This window comes from Ovis canadensis, chromosome 8 (genome assembly GCF_042477335.2).
Source record: "Ovis canadensis isolate MfBH-ARS-UI-01 breed Bighorn chromosome 8, ARS-UI_OviCan_v2, whole genome shotgun sequence".
Taxonomy (NCBI): domain Eukaryota; kingdom Metazoa; phylum Chordata; class Mammalia; order Artiodactyla; family Bovidae; genus Ovis; species Ovis canadensis.
In genome coordinates, this window is record NC_091252.1 from 51,011,776 (window position 1) to 51,036,345 (window position 24,570).

General features: G+C 38.4%; 1 protein-coding gene across 2 annotated transcripts in view; it reads left to right on the plus strand.

Moving 5' to 3' along the window:
* The first annotated feature begins 1,201 nt into the window (after positions 1-1,201).
* Positions 1,202-24,570, plus strand: part of GPR63 (G protein-coupled receptor 63) — a 70,033-nt gene continuing 46,664 nt past the window's right edge. Inside the window, exon 1 of one of the 2 annotated variants that reach the window (XM_069599241.1) lies at positions 1,202-1,481. The gene's annotated coding sequence lies outside the window, so the exon portion shown is untranslated. The remainder of the gene's footprint in view (positions 1,482-24,570) is intronic. The other variant, XM_070292503.1, reaches the window with a different exon arrangement.

The window sequence follows — 24,570 nt, forward strand, 5'->3', positions numbered from 1 at the left end:
CTTTTATGAAGCCCCAAACTTGTTTCCTCTCCATTCGGTAAGAAAGTTTCCTCCAGCCTTTTGTATATTGCTTCCCACAAGCTCACATGTGCTTGTTTCACAACTACTGGTGGCAGGAACGGAAGAAATGAGGTCCAGCCTCAGGCAACTGATTCCAGTGCCTTGGTGGAATTAGGAAATACCTCTTCCCTAGTCTCCCCTTGCCCCTATTCTTTGGAGACCAGGCTGGATCTTAATCTTGAATTGCCGGCCCACAGCCACCTCAGCCAGAGGACTCTGTGAAGGGTACAAATGACACAAACACTGGGCTCAGGCCTCACAGTATTAAGAAGCAAGAGTTGGAGCCAAGAAGTGAAAAACAAGCTCTCTGCTGCCCACACCCACTGTTTCTGTGGTCTCTTCCTGGGGCATTGATAGCTGCTGATGCTGTGTCTCTGGGCATCCCCACACTGGGCACGTTCCATTTTGCCCTTAGCAGTGATCACAAATGTGGGTGAGAGCTGGAAAAACAGTTATCACTTGTCACTTGAAAGCAGCATCGCCAGTATCACTTCGATCTTAAGGTGATATCTTTTCTGAGGGGCCTCCCAAGAATTCAGATGGGTGCTCTTTACAGCCAGTCTTTGCTGTAAAGGAAAAAAGTCAGTGGTTCAAGAAGTCCAGTGGGGGGCCACCTGGCCATTGACTATTGGAGGAGAGCAGCGCACACAGTAAAGCAGAGCATTTAGCAAGTCTCCCATGCCACACATGAGTGACACGTTCAGGGGTCAGTCTAGGGGCCTCTGAAATCTTCAGTTATTTCAGTCTCCTGCGCTTCTAGAGCTGGGGTGAGACTCTCATCACTCTGTTGGAGATAGAGGAAGAAAAAGCAGGAAACACAGGACGAAACGCAACTCCAACGGGCAGTCGCCAGCGGCGCGCGCATGGGCTTTGGGGGCGTAGGTGTGCGCGGCGCCAGTGAGGGGGCGGGAAGACAGGACCCCAAAAAGGATGGGAGAGGTTAGGAGAAGGGGTGAAGTTCTAACACAGTCGTGGGGCGCCAGCCACCGGCGAGGGCAGCCGGCCGGTGCCGGGTCCCAGCACTTGCCCTGTTTTCGTCCAGGCGGAGCGGCGACCAGACCCGGCGGAGAGCGGGGGCGGCCCTCTGCGTCTTTGCGGTTCCTCCCCCTCTTTCCCTGCCCCCTCCCCCGGCCGCCGTCCTGAAACGCGGCGGGCGCCTTTAAGAGGGAGCTCGGTTACCCCGGGGGCGGGAGCCCCTCGGCAGAGAGCGAGGCGGCGGCGCTCTCCGCGATGCTCCTCACTTTCTGCTCCTGCTCCCGCCGCGACTGCCGCCACCCTCGCCTCCTCCTCCTCCGCCTCGAAGCGTCGTTTTCTGCAGCCGGGGAGAGAAGTGCTATGTCAGGAAAGTTCCGGGAGGGACTGGCTGGGGCCATGCTCCCCGGGCTCTCCTGCAGGCGCCCGCGCGCAGCCCTTTGTACGAGGTGAGGCGTGGGGTCCCCAGCTGCCCGGGGACAGGTAGCCGTCCGTGGGGAGCGCTTCGATTCGCCGCGGTGGGAAGGGTTGTGGCGTTGGGCGGAGTGTGAGGCGGGGGACGCGGCCGGTGAGACCGAAGTTGTGCCGGAGAAGCTTGGGTTTTCGGGAAGGTTTTTACAGCTGGACTCGAGGGATTTCGGCAGCCGGCGCCACACGGTGGGGCCCGGCCCGGGCTCGGTGGCCCCGGGCCCCGCCTCGCGTCCCCTCCCGACGCCCCCTGCCCCGGCCCCTGCCCGCCCGAGCCGTGAGGCCTTCGAGGAAAGCGCTCAGCTGCAGGTCGGCACCCAGCGCCGGGTTTGTCTCTGCCGGCTCTCCCCTCGAGATGCTGCGAAGTGCTGGGAGTGAGAGGAAGGGGATGGAATCCTCCTGAACTTTTACACTGCGGGCTCCTCACTCCTTAGGGATGCAGTTTCCTGGTTTGCCCAAGTCGGAGGACTCTTTCCAGCTCCAGCAATTCAGAGAGGTTGCCTTTTACAAGTGGGTGAGCTTTCCGCGCCGTGGTTCCTCTCAGCCTTGATCGGGCTTCAGCATTGCATTGATTTTAGTCCTCATTCCTCCGCCCCTTTGGGGATTTTTTTTTTTAAAGAAAAAAAAAATATCCTAGAGGATTAGGGTGCTGAAATAAACAAGGAAACAAAACCCAATAATGTATTTTTATGAAATTTACCCCCCAAGGCTGACTGAAATGTTCCAAGTGATCTTTTTAGTCTTCATGAAATATTTAGTCTTGATCTTAATACTTATGAAAGGCAGGTATCCCTGTAGTAGAATGCAGTATTTTTTGTTTGTTTGCTTGTTGGTGGTGAGGTGAGGTTTAAAGCATGTTTTATTAAAGAAGGATTTTTTGTTTATTGATGAATTTGGTTTTCATTATATCTTAAATTAAGAAGACTCCAACTAATTTTAGGAGTAGTATTTCTAAGAATCTGAAGCAAAACCTCATATTTCTTGCATAATCCTTCTTGCTTCAGGCAATTTTACTCTTGGATAAGGTATGTAATAGATGTAATTATTTGATGAAACCTAATATATAAGTTCATTTATTGCCCAAATGGCTAAGTTCCTTTTTTCATGTATCCTGTGGGTAAAGGAAGCCCATTTTCTCACATTGCCAGTTCTCTTCCACCCCTGTCTATCCCTGTTTCTGTCTTCTTCACTCACATTCTATATATCCGTTGTCACATGCAAATCACAGGTGCTGATGGCAAGTCCCTGTACTTTGTGAAGTGTTGAATAGCCAGATATTAGTGATGTAATTGATTATATCCAGATTATTTTGAAAAATAAAAATAGAATGTGGAAGCTTTAAAGAAAAGTGTCATGAAGTATTTTAAATTCTCAGGTATATGCTTTACATGTAACTTGTGTGTGGAAAAATGTACTGCGGAAATAGGGTACGGTAGGAGACAAGTTACTTGTAGTGGGGAAGTTTTGAAAGAAAATCATTCTAGAATAAACATTAATATGATAACTTTTTGTTTGGGATATATAGATTTTCATTTCTGAGCACAGTTTTGTCACTCTGCTGTCAAATATGTTAAAACCTTAAAAAAAGAACTCATCTCAAGCATTTTCTGAACATTTGTAGCAAACTGAGCATTCTTGGAAAAAATTTGCTTAGAAAAAGTCACATACTTAAAACCCACACTGCAGTTACTATTTTGCCATAAGTTTTCTGGACTCCAGGCAAGAAAATACTGTATTCAGAAAGAATTGGGGGTTCTAAGGTGGATGTGACTTATTTCCTAGAACTGTGTGGATTAATATGAGTACCTTGAGATTTGGTATACGATTTATTTGATTGAGGTGATGGTTTTGTGAATAATTCTTTTTGAAACTAAATATATATTCACATATATATCACATATACATATCACAAAATTCTTATCTATCTATAGATGTGGATATTCATATATTTCTGTATCTTTTTATATCTATAAGAGGGTAAACTGTTCAGGGACTCAATAATACTCCTGTACTAAGACTGGCATATCTAAAAGATGAGAAACTGAACATGTTTCTTGCTAGGGCTTGTCATTGATTTTAGCAATTTCATCAGTATCAGATAAGTTAAAAGATACTGTGTTTTCTAGCATGTTCTTGTTCTCACACCAGGCTTGAGCCAGGGAGCCATATTCCAGTGGTCCTAACTCCATATTTTTAAAATGGACTGAGTTATCATACAATTGGTTGATTGGATCAGGCATTTCTTAAGCTTCAGTAATTTATCTTCAATAGAGGAATCCTGGCAAAATTTAGCTTGTCAATATAGTGTTTTCTTCTTCTAATTACTTTCAAGCATTCCCTATTGGCCTGGGACTTAGAGAGTAGACCTCAATAGCATGGGAGATAAACCTTGGGTCAGTTTTGGTGCTCTAGTTTGTGAAATGATGTCTTGAGTATTTGATATGAGAGAGATACCCATTTATACTTGGGAAAATGATACATTAGGTACAGTGCTCCAATCTCAATAAACAAAACTTTGGAATATTTCTTATCATGTTCCACAGCTGAAGCTGCTGCATCTCAGCATATGTATGAAAATTAGAAATGAAATGATTTTTTAGACATTTTTTTCATTTGCTGGGCATTTACCAGAAATGAGTTTATGTTTGCTGCAAGTGTCCTTTACTTTGTTGCTTGTGGCAATTTTTTCTTTTTCCTTTTTTTTTTTTTTTTGCTACTGTGATGTGTATTGGAGAAGGCAATGGCAACCGACTCCAGTACTCTTGCCTGGGAAATCCCATGGATGGAGGAGCCTGGTAGGCTACAGTCTATGGGGTCGGGAAGAGTCGGACACGACTGAGTGACTTCACTTTCACATTTCACTTTCATGCACTGGAGGAGGAAATGGCAACCCACTCCAGTACTCTTGCCTGGAGAATCCCAGGGACGGGAGCCTGGTGGGCTGCTGTCTCTGGGGTCGCACAGAGTCAGACATGACTGACGTGACTTAGCAGCAGTGATGTGTATATTTAGGATGAGTTCTTAGTATTTACTTGAAATGGACAGTGCTGTGTTTCACAGAGTTTATTTTGTGTCTTTTCAGCTTAAAAAATAACATTTGAAATGTTTGACTATATGTGTGAGATCACAGACTTTCAGCATGATGGGATCTTGGTCCATTACAGTTTCAGTTTCCTGGGAATTTTCTGTTTAAGGTCAGACACGGCCCTGATTTGAACTGGATGATCTACAAAATAGGTACTTTTGCAACCACAAAATGTGGAGAACATTCCAAATAATTTGCAGTGTGGGTAGCCCAACATGCTTTAGTGTTTAGTTGGCTTGAGGCAGTGTGCCATGCTTGTAAAAAATGGTTTTTGAAGCTGACAGCAAGCTGTTTTATTCTTTGAGTTTGACGCTTAGGATAAAGTGTCTTTTAGCCTCTGTGCCAGTAAATATGGACAGGATTGGTATTATTAATAAAAGTACTTTTGTTCCCATTTCTGTATAATAGATTCAGAAAACTCAAGCATGAAATAGCTTAATATACTAGGAAGCTCATTCATATTCATTCAAAATGTAATGAAGGTTTGAGAAGGTTGGATTTTAACAGAGCTTTCAAGTCCTGGGCAAAAGAGTTAGGAGGATCATCTAGTGGTCACTCTATTGAAATTAATAATGACACTATTATTAACAGTATTTCCTTTGAGTGATAAATCTCCCAGGCCCAACTTTGGTTAAAAACATCCCCACTGTGCCAATCACCTAGCATATATATTAATTGATTCTTAATCATTTGAAACCCTCATGTGTCATTGTAGTCATAAGCTTTTGGTACCTTTGGTTTTTTACTGAAGCTTCTTGATTAACTTCTTTTCTATCAATTGATGGAGCCCAGTCTACATCATTAAAGGTGCTTTTTTTTGGCTGTGCTGGATCTTCTATTAGTAGTTGCAGTAGCTAGGTTTAGTTGCCTTCGGGCGAGTGGGATCTTAATTCTCAGACCAGGGATTGAATCTGCATCCCCTTTATTGGAAGGGGGATTCTTAATTACTGGACCACCAGGGAAGCTCCTTCATTAAAGCATTTTAAAATACGTTACACAATTTTTTTTTTTTAACATGAAAATGTCTAAGGATTTGCTTTGGGGAGTGCAGCAGAAGTGATATGATTCAATTCTGTATTGTAGCTCATACCTTCCAAAGGAAGGTGTGTTCACCTCTTCCTTTTTTTTTTTTTTTTAAGCAAAAACAAATGCATAGGTAATTTTAGAGAAAGAACATTTGCAGGCATTTAAAGATGCTTGGAGTTTCAATCAAAATAAGGGTTTCAGCTTAGAATTACCTAAGAATAAGTTAACGTCTGTACCAGGTGTTCATTACAGTTTCTGGCTGAGAGTGTCTGCTGCTGATCTAAGTTGGGATCCTGGGAAGCTATAGATTCAAAGAGAGTTGAAATGAAAAGGGGCTAATTCCAGGCATAGCATCTATTGCCTTCCAGAGCAAAAAATATTTGCCTGAATGTGTACTTCTAATAAAATCAACTTTTCATCATTTTAGCTTATTTTTTTCCATTTCCTCCAGGCTATAAATGAAATATGGTGTTTTCATTTTTGATTAACCTTCCACTTCTAAAATTTCACACTGTTCAGGACTAGCTTTTAAGACTCTGAGCTTGTTCCCAGCAGTACTTTCCAAATATTTTCCCTTCTTTTGAATTATTGAGTTCTTTAATGATACATTATGAGGTTTGAATTTAAGGTTCCTCCATCTTCCTTAATAGGCCTTGGTTGAATTTACTTCTTCTTAAAGGTGCAGTGATGTTGGTCACTTCTCATTTTTGTGTCTATATTTCATGTATAGTTGCTCTTATAAGGTTTCAAATCTTTATTCTTTATTCATATGCGTGAAAAATTTAGAAAATCCAGACAGGCCAGAAAAGGAAAAGAAGAATTATACCTATTAACATTTTGATATATATTTTATGTACATAAAGAAAAAAACTTTCATTTCTTTACAATGATACTTACTATTTTGTTTCTTTTAAACTTTCATACAAAGATGAATCACATCCCATATCATAGAATGATCTTCTGTAGCGTGTTTTGAATACTAAATAGTATTTTGTTCTATGAATGTGTCATATTTCATTGGAGATATGCCATAATATCAGGCAGTTTTTCCTTTTTTAAAATTGCTGATATATAGCAGTAAATACCTTAAAGCTCAGTTTTTGTATATATCTACGGTTATTCCCTTTGAGTAAAACCCTAGAAGTCGAATTTTGGGATAGGGATAGAGGACACTTATGTTTTTAATTGACCTCAAGGCATTTTATTAGTCCCAATATAAAATCTGTAGAGTTATCATAGCTTTCCTTGATTACCTTCTACGGTCCTTTTGGTTAGTATAATATGAAAGACTCAAGTCAGATTGCATTTGAACTCAGACCTGACTGACTAGGGCTTTATCCAAGGTAAATAATGCTAGGTATAATATTTATAAAAACTCAGCTATAAAGTACAGCCTCAATACCAAACCATCCAATAGTGCCCAGTTATAGCCATAAATGCTGTTTCCACCTAAACAGGAATAGCAGTTGATAGCTTGCCCTGAGAGTTCTCTTTTATTCTTAAAAAATTTTTTTAAAAACATATTTGTTTGACTATGCTAGGTCTTAGCTGTGGCATACAGGATCTTCACTCTTCTTCATTGCACCATGTGGAATTTAGTTCTCTGACCAGGGATTGAACTCCAGTCCCCTGTGCTGGGGGCACGGATTTTTAGCCACTGCATCACCAAGGACATCCCTCTCTTCACTTTCAGTCTCCTTACTATATTACCATCTGAACTACTGGCCATGTACATTGATATATCCATAATTGCTGTATGGTAGAGTAATTAAATATTGTTTCCTATATATCCATCTCTAAGATTTATTGATTCTGTTTTCTGCCCTTTGCTGCCAACAGCTAGACTCTTAATGTCTTCTGTGTGTTTATATCTCTGTATCTGTATTTTATATATTTATCTCTTTCTCGCTCTCTGTCAATAATATAGAACTTCATCATAGCCAGAAATTACCTTTTGAAATCAGATAAGTGTCCCTCTGACTACCACAAAAACATAGTTACTCCTGGGAACAATTTAAAGGATATAAAATGGGCAAAAGCTAAGAAAAGGACTTGTGTGAAAAACTCACAGATCGATAGTTTAATGTAGAGAGAAATTCTCTTCTTCATTTTTATGATAAAGTTATCTTTAGCTGTCAGACATGACCCTAATGATGGGAGAATGGCATTTGTATTTTCATGTACATTTTTCATTTTTAGAATTTAGTTCTGGCTGTAAAAAGGAAACAGAAAATAAACACACACACACATATTTTCTGGGTCAGTTGTTCTTTTTTCAGACATTGTCTTCTCCACTGTGTGGAGACCATGTCCTTTCCTCCTTTTTCTAAGTCACGCTGAGCTTCTCTCCCCTTTTTAGTGTTAGTTGCTCAGTGTATCTGACTCTTTGCAGCTCCACGGATTGTAGCCTCCCAGGCTTTGTGACCCCACGGACTGTAGCCTGCCAGGCTCCTTTGTCCATGGGATTCCCCAGGTAAGAATACTGGAGTGGGTTGCCATTTCCTTCTGCAGGGGATCTTCCTGACTCAGGAATTGAACCCAGGTCTCCAGGATTGCAGGCAGTTTCTTTACCTATTGGGTGCTTACCTGTTTTAGCATTCCAGAATAAATTTTTTGTTTAGATGAGTTATTGTTATATATTGTTATTATACTCAATTTTTCCCTTTTAACTCTTTGTGGTATAGATATGTGGATGCATCTTTCATTGTAATGAACAGTTATTAATAAAAAAAAGGAGTTTGAGAATCTCAGCATTTATATTTCTTAGTACTCAGTTGCTGTGGGTTAGCTATAAAAACTTAGATACAGTGGTAAAGTGAAGTCAAATACAAAAACGACTGAAGTAATAAACTTGATTACCTTTGGGTAATTATTTCATTCATCAGGCCATAAAACTAAGCTTTTAATATTTTCTTTGTTCCTTTTATGATATAACTTTTCTTTTGCATTCCAAGTTTTAAAATCTTTTAAATCCTACTAATTTCTCTAATCTTTCATAAGGACCCCCCAGAATAGAAATGATCTCTGAGGCTCACATAACAGAATCTCATTCTGGTAAGATCCTTGCTCTTATCTGGATTCTAGGTTGGAATGCAATTTTAGGAAAAGATCCTTCAGGTAATTCTTTTTGAAGTGGATAGACAGGGAAGACTCACATGAAAAGCCTCATTGCATAACATAAAGCATCCATTTGCTTTGTGGCCCTTGTAGAAAGGAAATTTTCTGTTTGTTTAATATAAACTGGAGACTTGGAGTGATCACTGCATTGAATGTTGTCCCTCCCAGTGTCTATGTTAAATTCTTATTCTGTTCAGTTCCAACATAATCAATATTCTGCATATAAGAGGAACATTTGCTTCATTAGCCATCAGATGAACTCTATATTTGCACCATTCTAGGGCAATGGTTCTTGCCATTACGAAATCTGTATTGAGTTCACCCACATGGCGCAGCTGTAAAGAATCCGCCTGCCAGTACAGGAGAGGTAAGAGACATGGGTTTGATCCCTGGGTTGGGAAGATACCCTGGAGTAGGAAATGGCAACCCACGCCAGTATTCTTGCCTGAAAAATTCCATGGACAGAGGAGCCTGGTGGGCTACCGTCTATGGGGTCGCCGAGTCGAGCACAACTGAGCACACATGCTCGTGTGTGTACTCATACACACTTGTGCACACTCATACACCACTTCCAGATATCACTGTCACAGGCCACATCTGGTGGAAGGAATCAAATGAGAGTCAGGCATGAATGAAGTATAATAAAACCAGAAGAACTCCACATAAGCTTCGACAGTGATGCTTATATAGCAGTATTTAGTGTTTTTTTTCCTCACTTTTTTGTTTAAGAGGAAATCTAGGAATTGTAATTCTCATGATTATGTGTACAGTTGACTTTGGGTAAGTGAATTCCCTATGGTTCCTTGGTCTTAACTCCCATATGTCAGTTGAATCAACACTTTGTGAACTTGCAAAGCTTTCTGATGCTTTGGGTTTTGAGTGGTGGGCCAGAGGGCTTAGAATCAGGTACTTACTGGCTGGCACCATCATTGGGGCACTACCAGTGGGGAACCCAGCAACAGGTAAGCATCACCACCAAACCCCAAATTCATTTTCCCTTGTGATTTTGTGATGCATGATGAGAAATTGTTCTTTCATGTTTAGAATACAGCTATCTTATCAACTTTATTTTTTTATTTCTAAAGGTTCAAAATGAGCACTCCAGATTTTCTTTAAAAATTTTCGTTGCTAAGGTATGATTTTTTTGGTAGGGAGGGAGCATAGTAGGTGTTGGGAGGTGATTTGCAGTACTTTGAATTTAGAATGACAATTATGTAACCATTTTTACTTAGATCAGTGCTTCCCTATAGTTGGATACACAGCAAACTTGATTGAAAATTAAAATTTAGAAATAACAGAAATGGAAATAAGGTTGTGTTAAAGGAAATAATTATTTTATTGATGAACTCCTTCCTTTATTCATGAAAGGTATTAGTAGAGAATCCTTCAGCTATCGCGGTTTCAGGAAACATTTTCTTGAATTTGAAATTATTTGTGAACAATTTGGTTTTAGAAGATTTGGTCCTTTTTTAGGACTACATGCATTTAGTAAAATTTTATTCTTGTAGTAAAAGCTTCCTGCTTTTAGTCTTCATTTATTTTCTTTTACTTCTTACCCTGTGACCTACTTTTCTCCCACCCTTCCATCAGAAAATAAATAAAGCAGAATAAAAAATAAACTATAACTTCAAAATCAAAATATATAGGCGTATCTCAGAGATACTGCAGACTTGGTTCTAGACCACGGCAAGTAAGTGGACACTATTAATATAGTAAATTGAGTCATGGAATTTTTGGTTAGCCAGTGCGTATAAAAGTTACATTTATGCTATTCTGTAGTCTGTTAAGTGTACAATAGCACGATGTCTAAAAAAACAATGTGCTTAACTTAATTAAAAAATACTTTATTTCCTCCGTGTGTATGCCCAGAAGTGGGATTGCTGGGTCATAAGGTAGTTCTATTTGCAATTTTTTAAGGAATCTCCACACTGTTCTCCATAGTGGCTGTACTAGTTTGCATTCCCACCAACAGTGTAGGAGGGTTCCCTTTTCTCCACACCCTCTCCAGCATTTATTGCTTGCAGATTTTTGGATCGCAGCCATTCTGACTGGTGTGAAGTGGTACCTCATTGTGGTTTTGATTTGCATTTCTCTAATAATGGGTGATGTTGAGCATCTTTTCATGTGTTTGTTAGCCATCCGTATGTCTTCTTTGGAGAAATGTCTATTTAGTTCTTTGGCCCATTGTTTGATTGGGTCGTTTATTTTTCTGGAGTTGAGCTGCAGAAGTTGTTTGTATATTTTTGAGATTAGTTGTTTGTCAGTTGCTTCATTTGCTATTATTTTCTCCCATTCAGAAGGCTGTCTTTTCACCTTGCTTATATTTTCCTTTGTTGTGCAGAAGCTTTTAATTTTAATTAGATCCCATTTGTTTATTTTTGCTTTTATTTCCAGCATTCTGGGAGGTGGATCATAGAGGATCCTGCTGTGATTTATGTCTGAGAGTGTTTTGCCTATGTTCTCCTCTAGGAGTTTTATAGTTTCTGATCTTACATTTAGATCTTTAATCCATTTTGAGTTTATTTTTGTGTGCGGTGTTAGAAAGTGATCTAGTTTCATTCTTTTACAAGTGGTTGACCAGTTTTCCCAGCACCACTTGTTAAAGAGATTGTCTTTACTCCATTGTATATTCTTGCCTCCTTTGTCAAAGATAAGGTGTCCATATGTGTGTGGATTTATCTCTGGGCTTTTTATTTTGTTCCATTGATCTATATGTCTGTCTTTGTGCCAGTACCATACTGTCTTGATGACTGTGGCTTTGTAGTAGAGCCTGAAGTCAGGCAAGTTGATTCCTCCAGTTCCATTCTTCTTTCTCAAGATTGCTTTGGCTATTCGAGGTTTTTTGTATTTCCATACAAATCTTGAAATTATTTGTTCTAGTTCTGTGAAAAATGTGGCTGGTAGCTTGATAGGGATTGCATTGAATTTGTAAATTGCTTTGGGTAGTATACTCATTTTCACTATATTGATTCTTCCAATCCATGAACATGGAAACAACCTAGATGTCCATCAGCAGATGAATGGATAAGAAAGCTATGGTACATATACACAATGGAGTATTACTCAGCCGTTAAAAAGAATTCATTTGAATCAGTTCTGATGAGATGGATGAAACTGGAGCCGATTATACAGAGTGAAGTAAGCCAGAAAGAAAAACACCAATACAGTATACTAACACATATATATGGAATTTAGGAAGATGGCAATGACGACCCTGTATGCAAGACAGGGAAAGAGACACAGATGTGTATAACGGACTTTTGGACTCAGAGGGAGAGGGAGAGGGTGGGATGATTTGGGAGAATGACATTCTAACATGTATACTATCATGTGAATTGAATCGCCAGTCTATGTCTGACGCAGGATGCAGCATGCTTGGGGCTGGTGCATGGGGATGACCCAGAAAGATGTTATGGGGAGGGAGGTGGGAGGGGGGGTTCATGTTTGGGAATGCATGTAAGAATTAAAGATTTTAAAATTTAAAAAATAAAAAACTAAAAAAAAAAAATGCAAAAAAAAAAAAAAACAAAAGCAGAGACATTACTTTGCCAACAAAAACAAAAAAAAAACTTTATTGCTAAAAAATGCTAACCATCATCTGAGCCTTCAGTGAATCATAGTAGTAGCATCAAAGGTCGCTGATTACAGATCACCATTACAAATATATATAATAATATATATAATTATATAAATTAAAAAATTGAAATATTGCAAAAATTACCCAAATGTGGCAGACATGAAGTGAGCAAATACTGTTGGAAAAATGGCAGCAGTAGACTTCCTTCAATTTGTAAAAGATGAAATATCTGCAAAGCACAATAAAGCAAAGCAAAATAAAGCAAGGTAGACATAAGAGACCTGGGTTTGATCCCTGGGTTGGAAAGATCCCCTGGAGGAGGGCATGGGAACCCACTCCAGTATTCTTACCTGGAGAATCCCATGGAGCATGACAGGCTACAGTCCATGGGGTCTCAAAGAGTCAGAAAGGTCTGAAGCAACTTAGCACACACACACAGGCCTATACTAGTCTTCAGCCAAATACTTTTGCCTTTGTGCTAGTATGTAATATCATATTATCATAGGACATAACATTAGAGAATGTTGAAAGAAAATATGGACAAATAAATGAGAAATTATATTTTCTCTGTTTTCTGCTCTTGGGGTGCCCTCATTTTACAGCACAGGCAACAAGGTATAATCCAGTGGTTATTTTGTGTTTGTATGTCTATTTGGTATGAGTCAGTGTTCTCCAGAGAAACAGAACCGATATAGGTATATTTGATTTATTAAAAGGAATTGGTTCATGTGATTATGGAGACTGAGAAGTCCCATGGTTGGCCACCTGCAAGCTGGAGACACAAGAAAGCTGATGGTGTAGTTCTGAGAGCCTGAGGGGTGTTGGTGTAAGTACCAGTTGAAGGGAAAAGCTTAAAGTCCCAGCTCAAACAAGCAGAATTCGAATCCCCGCTTCTCGACCTTTTTGATTTATTCAGGCCTTCAATGGACTGAGTGATATCTACTCATTTTGGGGAGGGCATGTGCTTTCTTCAATCTAATACAAATTCCAGTTTAATCTGGAGCAACACCACAGACGCACCCAGAAATAATGTTTAATCCAGGCACCCTGTGTCCTAGTGAGGTTAACAGAAAGCTAACCATCACAGTGAGCCTCCCCACTAGACTTGAGAGTTATGTAGAATAAGATAGACCTGTTGTTTTTCATTGTATGCCATGCTTAGTCAGAAACTGGTGGACAGCAGATGCTTAATAATGATTTGTTAAAGGAAGGGAATGAAAGTAAAGAGTATATGTTAAGTGGTATAGTGGAAGAGTATATGTCAAAGATTTATAACATGAATAGCATGCTGAAAGACTATCAGGTGGATGTTAAGATGTGCAAGTGAGGTAATTTTAGTTGGCATATGATGATTCAATATTGACTTTTCCTTTGTCTTTATTTGGTGGCCACTTCAAATATTAAAACTAAAGTCTTCATAGATTTTTGAGCTCCAAGAATTTGAAGTATGACCTTTAGATTTTTCAGAATCTTCCCAAGTTAAACAAATTACTTTGATCATGGCAGTGAATCAAGGTCAAAAGAGAACTGCCATTATCTCTGAGGATGAGTCAGCTTTGCTCTTCAGCGATCCTATTTTGAAATGGCATGCCAAGAGCAGAATGATCTTTTGCTCTATGTTGTTTCTCTTGTACCATTTTCTAACTTCCCACTTAGGAAAATGTTTAGTAATTCCATATTTTCCCTCACATTGATTATTGGAATTTGCTAGGTAATAATTATGTTTACAAGGCCAAGGGACCAAGGATTTTAGCATCTTTTTAAAGGAATACATAAAAGTAAGATTGATACTTTTGAACTGTGGTGTTGGAGAAGGCTGTTGAGAGTCCCTTGGACTGCAAGGAGATCAAACCAGTCAATCCTAAACGAAATCAGTCCTGAATATTCATTGGAAGGACTGATGCTAAAGCTGAAGCTCTAATACTTTGGCCACCTGATGCAAAGAACTGACTCATTGGAAAAGACCCTGATGCTGGGAAAGATTGAAGACAGGAAGAGAAGGTGACAACAGAGGATGAGATAGTTGGATGGCATCACCAACTCGATGGACATGAGTTTGAGCAAGCTCTGGGAGTTGGTGATGGACAGGGAAGCCTGGAGTGCTGCAGTCCATGGGGTTGCAAAGAGTTGGACATGACTGAGTGACTGAACTGAACTGAACGGATAAAAGTAAGATATATATTAATATTTGATTGTTAGATATACAAGTATATACTCAAGAAGTTATTTGAAATATCTGGTGATTCATTAAGGTGTTCCAGGTCTACGTTCTGTGACATTTCTATTATACCATCAGAGAAATTGGTCTAATTGATGCCAAAGTGTGTGGGATACGAAGGTGGTGGGGATAGGGAATCTTAAAACACTGTTCCTATACCAAGAGATGATGCTTGGAGGAGACCGTAGTGTAAGTGTAAAGAGGAGACCATAGTGTAAGTGTATATGTCCCCTATTTGTTTTTGATAGCATGTCCACGAATCTCCAACAAATAGCACATTACCTGGCACATGGTTGATGCCCTAAACATTTTTGTTGAATTGGCTTGGCTGCACCTCTCAGGGGTAGTCATAGTCAGCAACAACAAGTGGTGTTCTGAAAAACAAGAAAGCCATACTGTAGTTGCATCTGGCGGTAGAGGAATAAACTGGGCATGGTGATAGTGGACTGTTGCTGGGTGTAGGAAGGACTATACAGACTTCGACCAGATTTGAAGCAATGACAGAAAAGCTGTATCTCTTTTGTTCTGAAAAGAGACTTTGAAGGTCACTTCTCTGAAATAAATGAGGCAGAAGCTGGAGTGAAGGTCAGAGGAAGAGAACCAAAGGTATTGTGTCAAAATCACAGTAAGAATCTTGAGGTGAAAAATGAGTTTAAATTCAGTTTGGGTGACATGTGGTTGACTTTCCTGGTGTCTCAGGTGGTAAGAAATCTGCCTGAAATGCAGGAGACCTGGGTTTGATTGCTGGGTAGGGAAGATCCCCTGGAGAAGAGAATGGCAACCCACTCCAATATTCCTTCCTGGGAAATTCCATGGACAGAGGAGCTTGGTGGGCTCTAGTCCAATGGGGTCAGAAAGAGTCAGACACGACTGAGTGACTAACACTTTATCATATGGAAAATAGTCATTTCCGAGAGTGAGGGATAGAATGCTCCGTGTCACTGAAGTGCTGGTGTTGGCGAGAACATGGTTTTCTTTTCTGAGTAGAACTGCCAGCTTATAAGTCCTGGGAATTGATGGTGTGCCACTTCTTTACATGTGCTGTTTCACTTAACAAGGCCCCACTGCAGCTTTAGCAGCTAAGGTACCCCTTGGTCATTTTTCTGAGGAGGATCTGAGAAAATGAGAGAGTAGGTAACCTGCCCAGTGACACATAGCAAGTAAGCAGTAACCAGGCACTGTGACCCCTGCTGCGGTGGACACAATGGGCATCTGGAGGAAGGACTTGAAAGGACTCAATAAAAATTATTTTTACCCTGAGTTTTGATTCCCTCCAAAGGACATGTCAGAATTGTATGTTGTTAAGAGAAGTGGAGAAGAGAGAGCAGCATTTTTAGAAGAAATATTTATGATGGTGGAAACATTTAGTTTTAAATAGATAACTTAAGGCCTTGGAAACTTTCGTTGTGCTGTGTAACTATTAAAGAAAAATTAAATGTCGAATCCTCATATAGATAGTTGTGTAGGGTCAGATGGGTTATAGAGTTGCTTAAGGAAATGGTTTTAAAAAGTAGAGTGGCAAGCTGAGCTGTACCCAGAAATTCAGGTGACTGTAAAGCTGGATTAAAAAAATAAAGCTTTTGCAGAATATCATTAAAGCAAACAATAATTAGCAGCTTTTAAAAATTTCATTGATTCCCAAGAGATGTTTGTGGGAACCAGAAAAGTGATCTAGAGAGTAATGTGAAAAGATAGGCACTGTTTTTTGAATTAGTAGGTAATATTAGAAGAAATATGGGGTACTTTTAAAAGTAGTGATGATAGATTACCATATTTAAATTTTGCACATTGAAGGATAACAAAATTCTGTTCTTCTCATGTTTCTTATGCCCTTTACTGATCAGAGTACATTTCTTGCATAATAAAAGTACACTTGACCAAAGGATGAGGGACATTCTAAAAACTTTTACTTTTTATTGATATATAGATTTACAGTGTTGGTGTATTGATTTACAAAATGTTGTGTTAATTTCTGCTGTACAGCAGAGTGATTCAGTTATATGTATATATACATTCTTTTTCATGTGTTTTCCATTATAGTTTATCACAGGGTATTGACTATAATTCCTGTGCTATACAGTAGAACCTTGTTGTTTATCCATCCTACGTATAATAGTTTATATCTGCTAACCTCAAACTCTCCATCCATCCCTACCCTGCCACCCCCTCTCCTCCTTGGCAACCACAAGTTTGCTCTCTATGTGTGTGAGTCTGTTTCTATTTCATAAATAAGTTCATTTGAGTAATATTTTAGATTCTACATATAGTGACATCCTGTGGTATTTGTCTGTCTCTGATTCACTTCACTTAGATGATCATCTCTAGGTCCTTTCGTGTTGCTGCAAATGGCATTATTTCATTCTTTTCTATGGCTGAGTAGTTTTCCATTGTGTATATGTATCACATCTGCTATATCCGTTCCTCTGTTGATGGACATTTCGATTCATCGAAAACTACTTGAATACTTTGAATAGTACTATTATGAACATACGGGTGTGTGTATAGTTTTGAATTAGACTTTTGTCCAGATATCTGCCCAGCAGGGGGATTGCTGGATCATACGGTGATTCTATTTTGAGCTTTTTGGGGAGCCTCTGTACTGTTTTCTCTAGTGGCTGCACCAACTTACATTCCCACCAACAATGTAGGAGGGTTCCTAAAGGATAAGGAACATTTGAGTAACTCTTCTTGTCACCATTTTGCAAATTTTTAAACACCGTCTTCTGTTCTACGCATGAACAGTAGGCATGTTGAGACAGGTAGGCGAATGCTTATTTTTCTTCCTTACTGTCAACACATAAGGAGTAGAGGTTTTTTTTAAAAGGAATATCTTACCATTAAACAGAATTGTATTTCATGTATTTAGAATACAAGAAAATATTCTTCAAGGAGTAATCTTGAATGTAAGAAAACTACTCATTTTACGAGATTTAGAAAATGAAGAGTAAGAAAAAGTGTAAATCACTGATATCACCGATGCTCTTGTTGGTCAGAAACATTTGTTCATATTTTTATATTTCCTTCTAATTCCTTTTAAGAACTTTAAAAATATATCAAGAGCATACAGTATATATGGCTTCATAGTCTGTTTTCTTTACTCAATCTGCTCACATAATATTTTCTTCTATCTTTATTAAACACTGTTCAAATGCAGCTTTAATGGCTACATAGCATTCTGTTACATAAATCGCATAATTAACTCAATCTGTTTCCTTAATGTGAACCTTTAGATGAGTTTCATTTTACTCTGTACATGAATTTTTCACAGCCTTATTAGATTTATTTAACATATCATAAAATTCAGTCTTCAAGTTTATAGTTGTTTACTGGTGTTTGATAATTTTACCAAGTGGTGCAACTGTTACCATAATCAGTTTTAGAACATTGTCTCCCCCACCCAGTGAGATTCCTCATGTCCATTTGTAGTTAATTCTTCATCTTACCCCTGGTTCCAGGTGACCACTGATGTACTTTCTGTCTCTCTGATTGTCTTTTCTAAGCATTTCATCTAAGTGGAATCATGCAATACATGGTTTCTTGTGACTGGTTTCTTTTTCTTACCATATTTTTAAGGTTCATCCATGACATAGCATGTATTAGTACATTATTACTTCTTATTGCTGGACGTATTTCATTGAAGGGCTATACAGGCACACCTTGTTTTACTGTACTTCACTCTATTAAGCTTCACACATTGTGTTTTTTACTGTTTTTTTTCTTTTTAAATAAATTGAAGGTGTGTGGCAGTGCTGTGTTATCAGATGATGGTTAGCACTTTTTGGCCATAAGGTATTTTTTAGTTAATATATGTACATTGTGTTTTAGACATAATGCTCTTGCATGCTTAATAGACTACCCTATAGTGTAAAAATAACTTTTATATGCACTAGGAAACCAGAAAGTTAGTGACTCTCTTTGCTGTGATACTTGCTAAAATTTATTGTGGTAGTCTGGAACCAAACCCACAGTATCTCTGGGGTATGCCTCTAATGCATTCTGTGTATCCATTCACCAGTTGATAGACATCTAGGTTGTTCCTAGCTTTGTGCTATAAAGAATAATAATGCTGTGATCATTGACATGCAGGTCTTTGTGTAGACACACATTTTTGTTTCTCTTGGGTCAGTACTTAAAAGTAGAATTGCTGAGTTCTGTAGGAGTGTTATTTTTTTTTAACTATTTGAGAAACTGCCAACTGTTTTCCAAAGTGGTTCCATACTTTTACATTTTCATTAGGAATATATAAGGGTTCTTATTTATCCAAATCCTCACTAATGTTTGTTATCTGTCTTATTTATTACAGCCATTTTAGTGGGTGTTAATATCTTAATGTGGTTTTTAATATGCATTTCCCTAACGGCAATGGTGTTGAACATTTTTTCATGTGCTTATTAGGTATTTGTATATCTTCTTTGTTGTAATATTCTATTCATATTTTTGCCCAATTATCAGTTTAGTTTAAATGCTATTAAGTTGTAACTGTTCTTTGCAAATTCTAGGTACAGGTATTTTATTTGATATGTTTTTGCAAATACTTTGAATCTGTTTCTTGGTTTTTAAAATTCTTAATTATATCATCTGAAATGCAAAAAATTGAATTTTTATGAAGTTCACATTGTTAACTTATTCTTTTGGTGTCCCGTGTATGAATTATTTGCCTAACCCAAGGTCTGGAAGATTTTATATATATTTCATTACCTAAACTTTTAAAGGACATTTAAAAATACTTCTAAAGAATGGATCCTGAGAAGTACAAGTTTTAGAAACTTTTAGTAGTCAGCCTTTCATATTTGCAGTTTCTGCATCTATAGAGTCAATGATCTGTGGATTGAAAAGAACTGAAAAAAATTTCAGAAAGTTCCAAAGAGCAAAACTTGAATTTGCATGTACTTGCAACTACTTATATAGCATTTATATTGTGTTAGGTATCATTTAAGTATATTATAAGATATAATATAAGTAATTGAGAGGTGATTTAAAATATATGGGAGGATATACATATCTTAATTGCAAATACTGTGCCATTTTATATAGAGGAGTTGAGCATTTGCAGATTTTGGTATCCATGGGGGGTCCTGGAACCAATGCCCCACAGATCCTGAGAGATGACGATATGTATTTTAAAAATTTTTGTTTATTTATTTATTTATCTTTGGCTGTGCTGGGTCTTCATTGCCGCATGTGGGCTTTCTCTAGTTGTAGTGGTTGGGAGATACTCTCTGGTTGTGGTGCATGGGCTTCTCATTGCAGTGTGGATGACTGTACATTTTTAATACCGTTTTTTGAAGTATTACATACAACAGGAAGATAGACAAGTCATAAGGGCAAAGCTCAGTGAAATTTTAAAAAATAAATCTGTGTATGTAACTCCCACATGGATCAAGAGAAAATGTTACTAGCTTCTCCGGAACCTCTCAGAACTTCCTATAAACCCCTTCCCAGTCATTACTTGTACTCTTTCCCCAAAGTTAATCAACGGTTAGTAACACCATAAATTAATTTTGCCTTTTTTGAATTTTATTTAAATGGAATGATATTACGTATACATTTTTGTGTCTTTTGCTTAATATTTTATTGATGAGATTCACTGATGTGGTTTATTGCAGTGGTTTGCTCATTTTCATGGCTGTATAGTATTTCATTTATGAATACATCACATTTATTTATCAGTTCTACTATTGATGTTCTGTTTTTGGATATTTTTAATAGTGCTGCTAGCAAATCCCAGGGATGGGGGAGCCTGGTGGGCTGCCATCTTATGGGGTCGCACAGAGTCGGACACGACTGAAGCGACTTAGCAGTAGCAGCAAAATACTTGTACTTGATTTTTGGTGCACAAATGTGAGCTTTTCTGTTCAGTGTATACTCAAGGGTGGGATTACTAGGTTATGGAGCAGGCCTAACTACAAATTTACTATAAATGGCAAGCTGTTTTCTATAGCCAGTTACATTCTATCCCAGCATCAGTGTTTGAAAATTTTGTTTGTACCACATCCTGACCAAAACTTGCTGATTTTCTGTCTTTTCAATTGTAGCCATTCTGTTGGATTTGTGTCTTGCTGTGGTTTTCATTTGCATTTTTCTGATGAGTAATGAGGAGGAGCACCTTTACTTTGTGTGTATGAGTGACTGTGTGGCTACTTGGATATCTTCCTTTGTGATGTTTTTGTTCCAATTCTTTTGCTCATCTTTCAGCTGGGTTTGTTTATTTATTTCTGCTATATTTGTCCATGTGAGTCCTTTGTCAGTTATATGATTGCAAGTGTTTTCTGTTTCTTGGCTTACCTTTACTTTCTTTTGGTCAGTTTTTCAGTCTTTCCTTTATAGCTAGTGCTTTTGGGGTCTTATTTGTGTTTTAAAAATAAACTTGATATGGAGACTTCATTAAGATTGAGAAACTTAAACTTGAGCTGACTAGAAGCTGGTGTTTGGTGCTATGAGCACCCTCCAGTTGCCTGGGTGTGCCTCTTCCAGGGCTGAAGTCTTTTCTCCCACCCTCCCTGGCCCTGAGCTCGACTTCCAGCCCCTTGAGACTGATATGGACTCTGTTCTGCTCAGTTTCTCAGCCTCCCAGCTGGCTCTCTTACTCAACTTTAAGCTTCTCAACGGTTTTTAAGCCTTTCAGCTGCCAGTTTTCAGGCTCTCAGCTTCTTGCTGCCTTGAGAAAACCTCTGAGCTGGCATTTTAGAATTGGCCCATGCCTCCAGGGAAAAACTATCTTTGAGTGCTGAGGTATCTCACTTTTCCATACATACTTCTCTATGAGATCTAGGCCTCTCAAGTTATCCCTCCTTTGGTAGCTCTTAGATAACTTCAAAGAGGTTTAAACAAATTATTCAGGCTCTTTTGGTTGTTTTTGTTTGGTGCATTGGTCTGCCACAGCTTGTTTTTCTTTGCCAGGACAGGAAGTCTTTAGGAGTTTTTTTTTTTAATTGAAGTATAGTTGATTTACAATGTTGTACCAACCTAGAAATGTTTTTTAAGGCTGTTGATAAGCTTGTTGAATTATAGTACAGCTACATTTCCATTGATGGAGTATTACTTTGTCAGAATTATTTTCATCTTTTTTAAACCTCTGAAAATTTGCTAAGCAAAAAAAACTTGTAATTTTTATTAAAATTTTTCTTTTTCTTTTTATTCTAATGAGATTGAACATTGTTTCAAAAAATGATTGGTCTTTTGCATCTTCCATTTATGATTTATTTATTAATTGCCATGGTTTTCCATTGATTTTTAAGAACTATGTAATGATGCTTATATTAATAAATAATAATTTGTGAATTGAAGGTAAAGAATTATTACCTTAGTGAATTTAAAAATAATTGGCATTTCCCTTGGTCTTTATAATGTTTCCAGACTTTTGAAGGCAGGGGTTGTGTTTCTTCTTTTGTGTTCTTTTTTGGTATCTGTTAAGTGGAATAGTCCAGGTTATCATGAAGCAGATTGCAGTAAAAAATAATGCAGAGATAGGATTAAGAAGCTCTTGAAGATTGTTCCCTATGTGCACTGTGAAAATTTTCTTTGGTTATTGATTTATGTTATTTCATTTAGGAGCATGGCCTCAAGTCTTATTCCATTTTTGAGTCATTATCTTCTCTCTTGTATTGCTTCACATCACTAATGTAGGATCAAACTCTCCTTTGTGCTGTCTGTCCCACATTTATTAGGGACAAATATCTGCCTCATAAATCTCCACAAATGTAAAAGAGGAAATATGTCTCGCCTTCCTCACATGAAACTGAATTAATGTCATTCCTAGAAGTAGCATATAAGTGCTGAATGGCAACCTTGCCAGTTGCATTTTAAAGGGGTTTAAGGATAAGACAGTTTTAGACTGACTGCAGAGTTCTAAAGCATGCATGTAAAGTTTTTAAAAATCTAAACCATTCTTCATTCACACTGTAACCCAGTGTTTGGATTTTAAGAAATCATCCAGACAGTTTAATTTTTACTGACATTATGAGAATGGTGTCTGAAGATGAGGGATAGTGGAATTTTCCTTATCATATTAGGCATACTTTGTCTCTCTTATTGTGGAAATATAATTTGGCTCGTAGAAATGTCCTTGTTTTAGTCACTGCCCTACCTTCTTTTTTTGGCCATTTCATCAACTCTGCATAAACTATAATATTTGCTCTCATGCTGCTGCCTATGGCCCTTGGGGAATGGTATTCTGAAGAAAAATTGGAGTCTGTGGGGAAGGCTGGTGTAAAAATAAAATCCTCAAGGTGTCAGACCTAGGATGTGGGCCAGATCTAGGGACAGCATTTTTAACATCGCGGATTGCTGTATTAAAGGGGACAAACGAACCTCTCTCTTTTCCAGGTGATGAGGAGGGCAGCGAAGCATTTTGAAAAGAGTAGGGACTTTGGATCCAGGCTGCCCTGGGTTCCAATGCTAGCTGTCCCACCAGCCCTGTGATTAGAGACAAGTCACACTCTGAGCCTCAGTTTACTTGTCTTCATTTGTCAGAAATAGTAATAATAATATGTGAAAGTCTGGTACATGGTGGGTGTTTAAGAAATGGGAGATATGATTACATTTTTAAATTTCCTCTCTTATTCTGATATAAGACTTTTCCCCCTCCCTTCATGATAATGATTCATGGACTAGAGCCAGGTTACCTAGGTGCTAATCCTAGCTCTGCAGTTTATTCACTGTGTGACCTTGGGAAAGCTATGTACTTTGTAGCTCAGCCTCCTCATCTATACACGAGGATGGTTTTGATGCCCACCTCCTAAATTTGTTACAGACACTAATATTTGTAAGGTACCAGAATAGTGTCCAGCTAATGTGTAAGCACTAGGTAAGAATTTGGTATAAAAAAGTAAACACTCAAAACTGACATGAATTGGTTATTAGTATTAATAGAAGCAATGGGACTGGGGTTAGATCTGGGGTACCATTGTTGTGTGATAAGTGATCGCCCACAGGTAAGAGAAGTAGACTCACAGGAGTTTGGTGAGATAAAAGTTGGCACCTCTGAAGCTGTCCCAAGTTCAGATGGCTGCTGCTCATCAGTAGGACCATCAGAGTGGTGGAGATGTTTGCTTTTAGTTCATTCTAATGAAAATCTGCAGAGATATGTCACAAGAATGGTTTCTGCTGTTCCCTGCATTAAGAAAGAGACCTAAAGGAACGGGAACATGACTCAGGCAAAAAATACTTCCATGCAACACTCAGCTGACACTGGCACTCCATGATGCCAGATAGCATCTCCTTCTGTTGGTAAATATATATATTTATATGTATATAAATAGTATGTTTCATGTATAAAATTGGTGGTTAAACAAATCTAAGGATTATTTTATGAGTACCATTGAATGTCATACCCATAAATTTTTTTTCATTTGCTTTGAATTAGCATAAATAATACCAGCATTGTCTTTTTTGTTGAATTTTTATAATAATTTTCTTTTATATCCGACATTTCAGGTAGTGTGAGTCTTCACCTAAGGATTTGTTTTAATACAAGTTGAGTTATCTGGTGGACTCATGTAGATGTTTATATGTTGGCATCCTTCACAGTTCACCCTTACGTTAAAAAAACAAAAACCCATAGGTACTGCTCAAAGAGACATCAAAGAATTTAAAAGACATTTTAAAGGTGAAACAAACTTGTAGGCGAGACCCGAGAATGTGTCCATGTCTCTAAAATGAGATATGAAATGCTTTTTATGGCAGAGTGATCTTTCTCAGTGTCTCAAACATTAGAGGGTTTTTTTGTTGTTTGTTTAAAGAGAAAGAATAAAAACAGATGGGTTCAGTAATTTCTTAGCATCAACACTGAGGCTACTTTTATGACTGGGAATTTTTGGAAAGTTCACCACCTCTTGTTTTCTTCAGATTTCCATTGCCCTTAGTACAGATTTTAAGTTAAGAGTTAAGATTCACAGAATGGTCTATTTGCAGTAAACGAAAGAGGAAAAATGAAAAGCTAAGCTGTGATCCGCATGTGCACTGTTTTTCTTCTACCTGCACACCCACCCTGTAGGACAGAGCAGCTTAGCATTCTACCCCTCAGTTGAAAACCAGAGACTTCTTTTC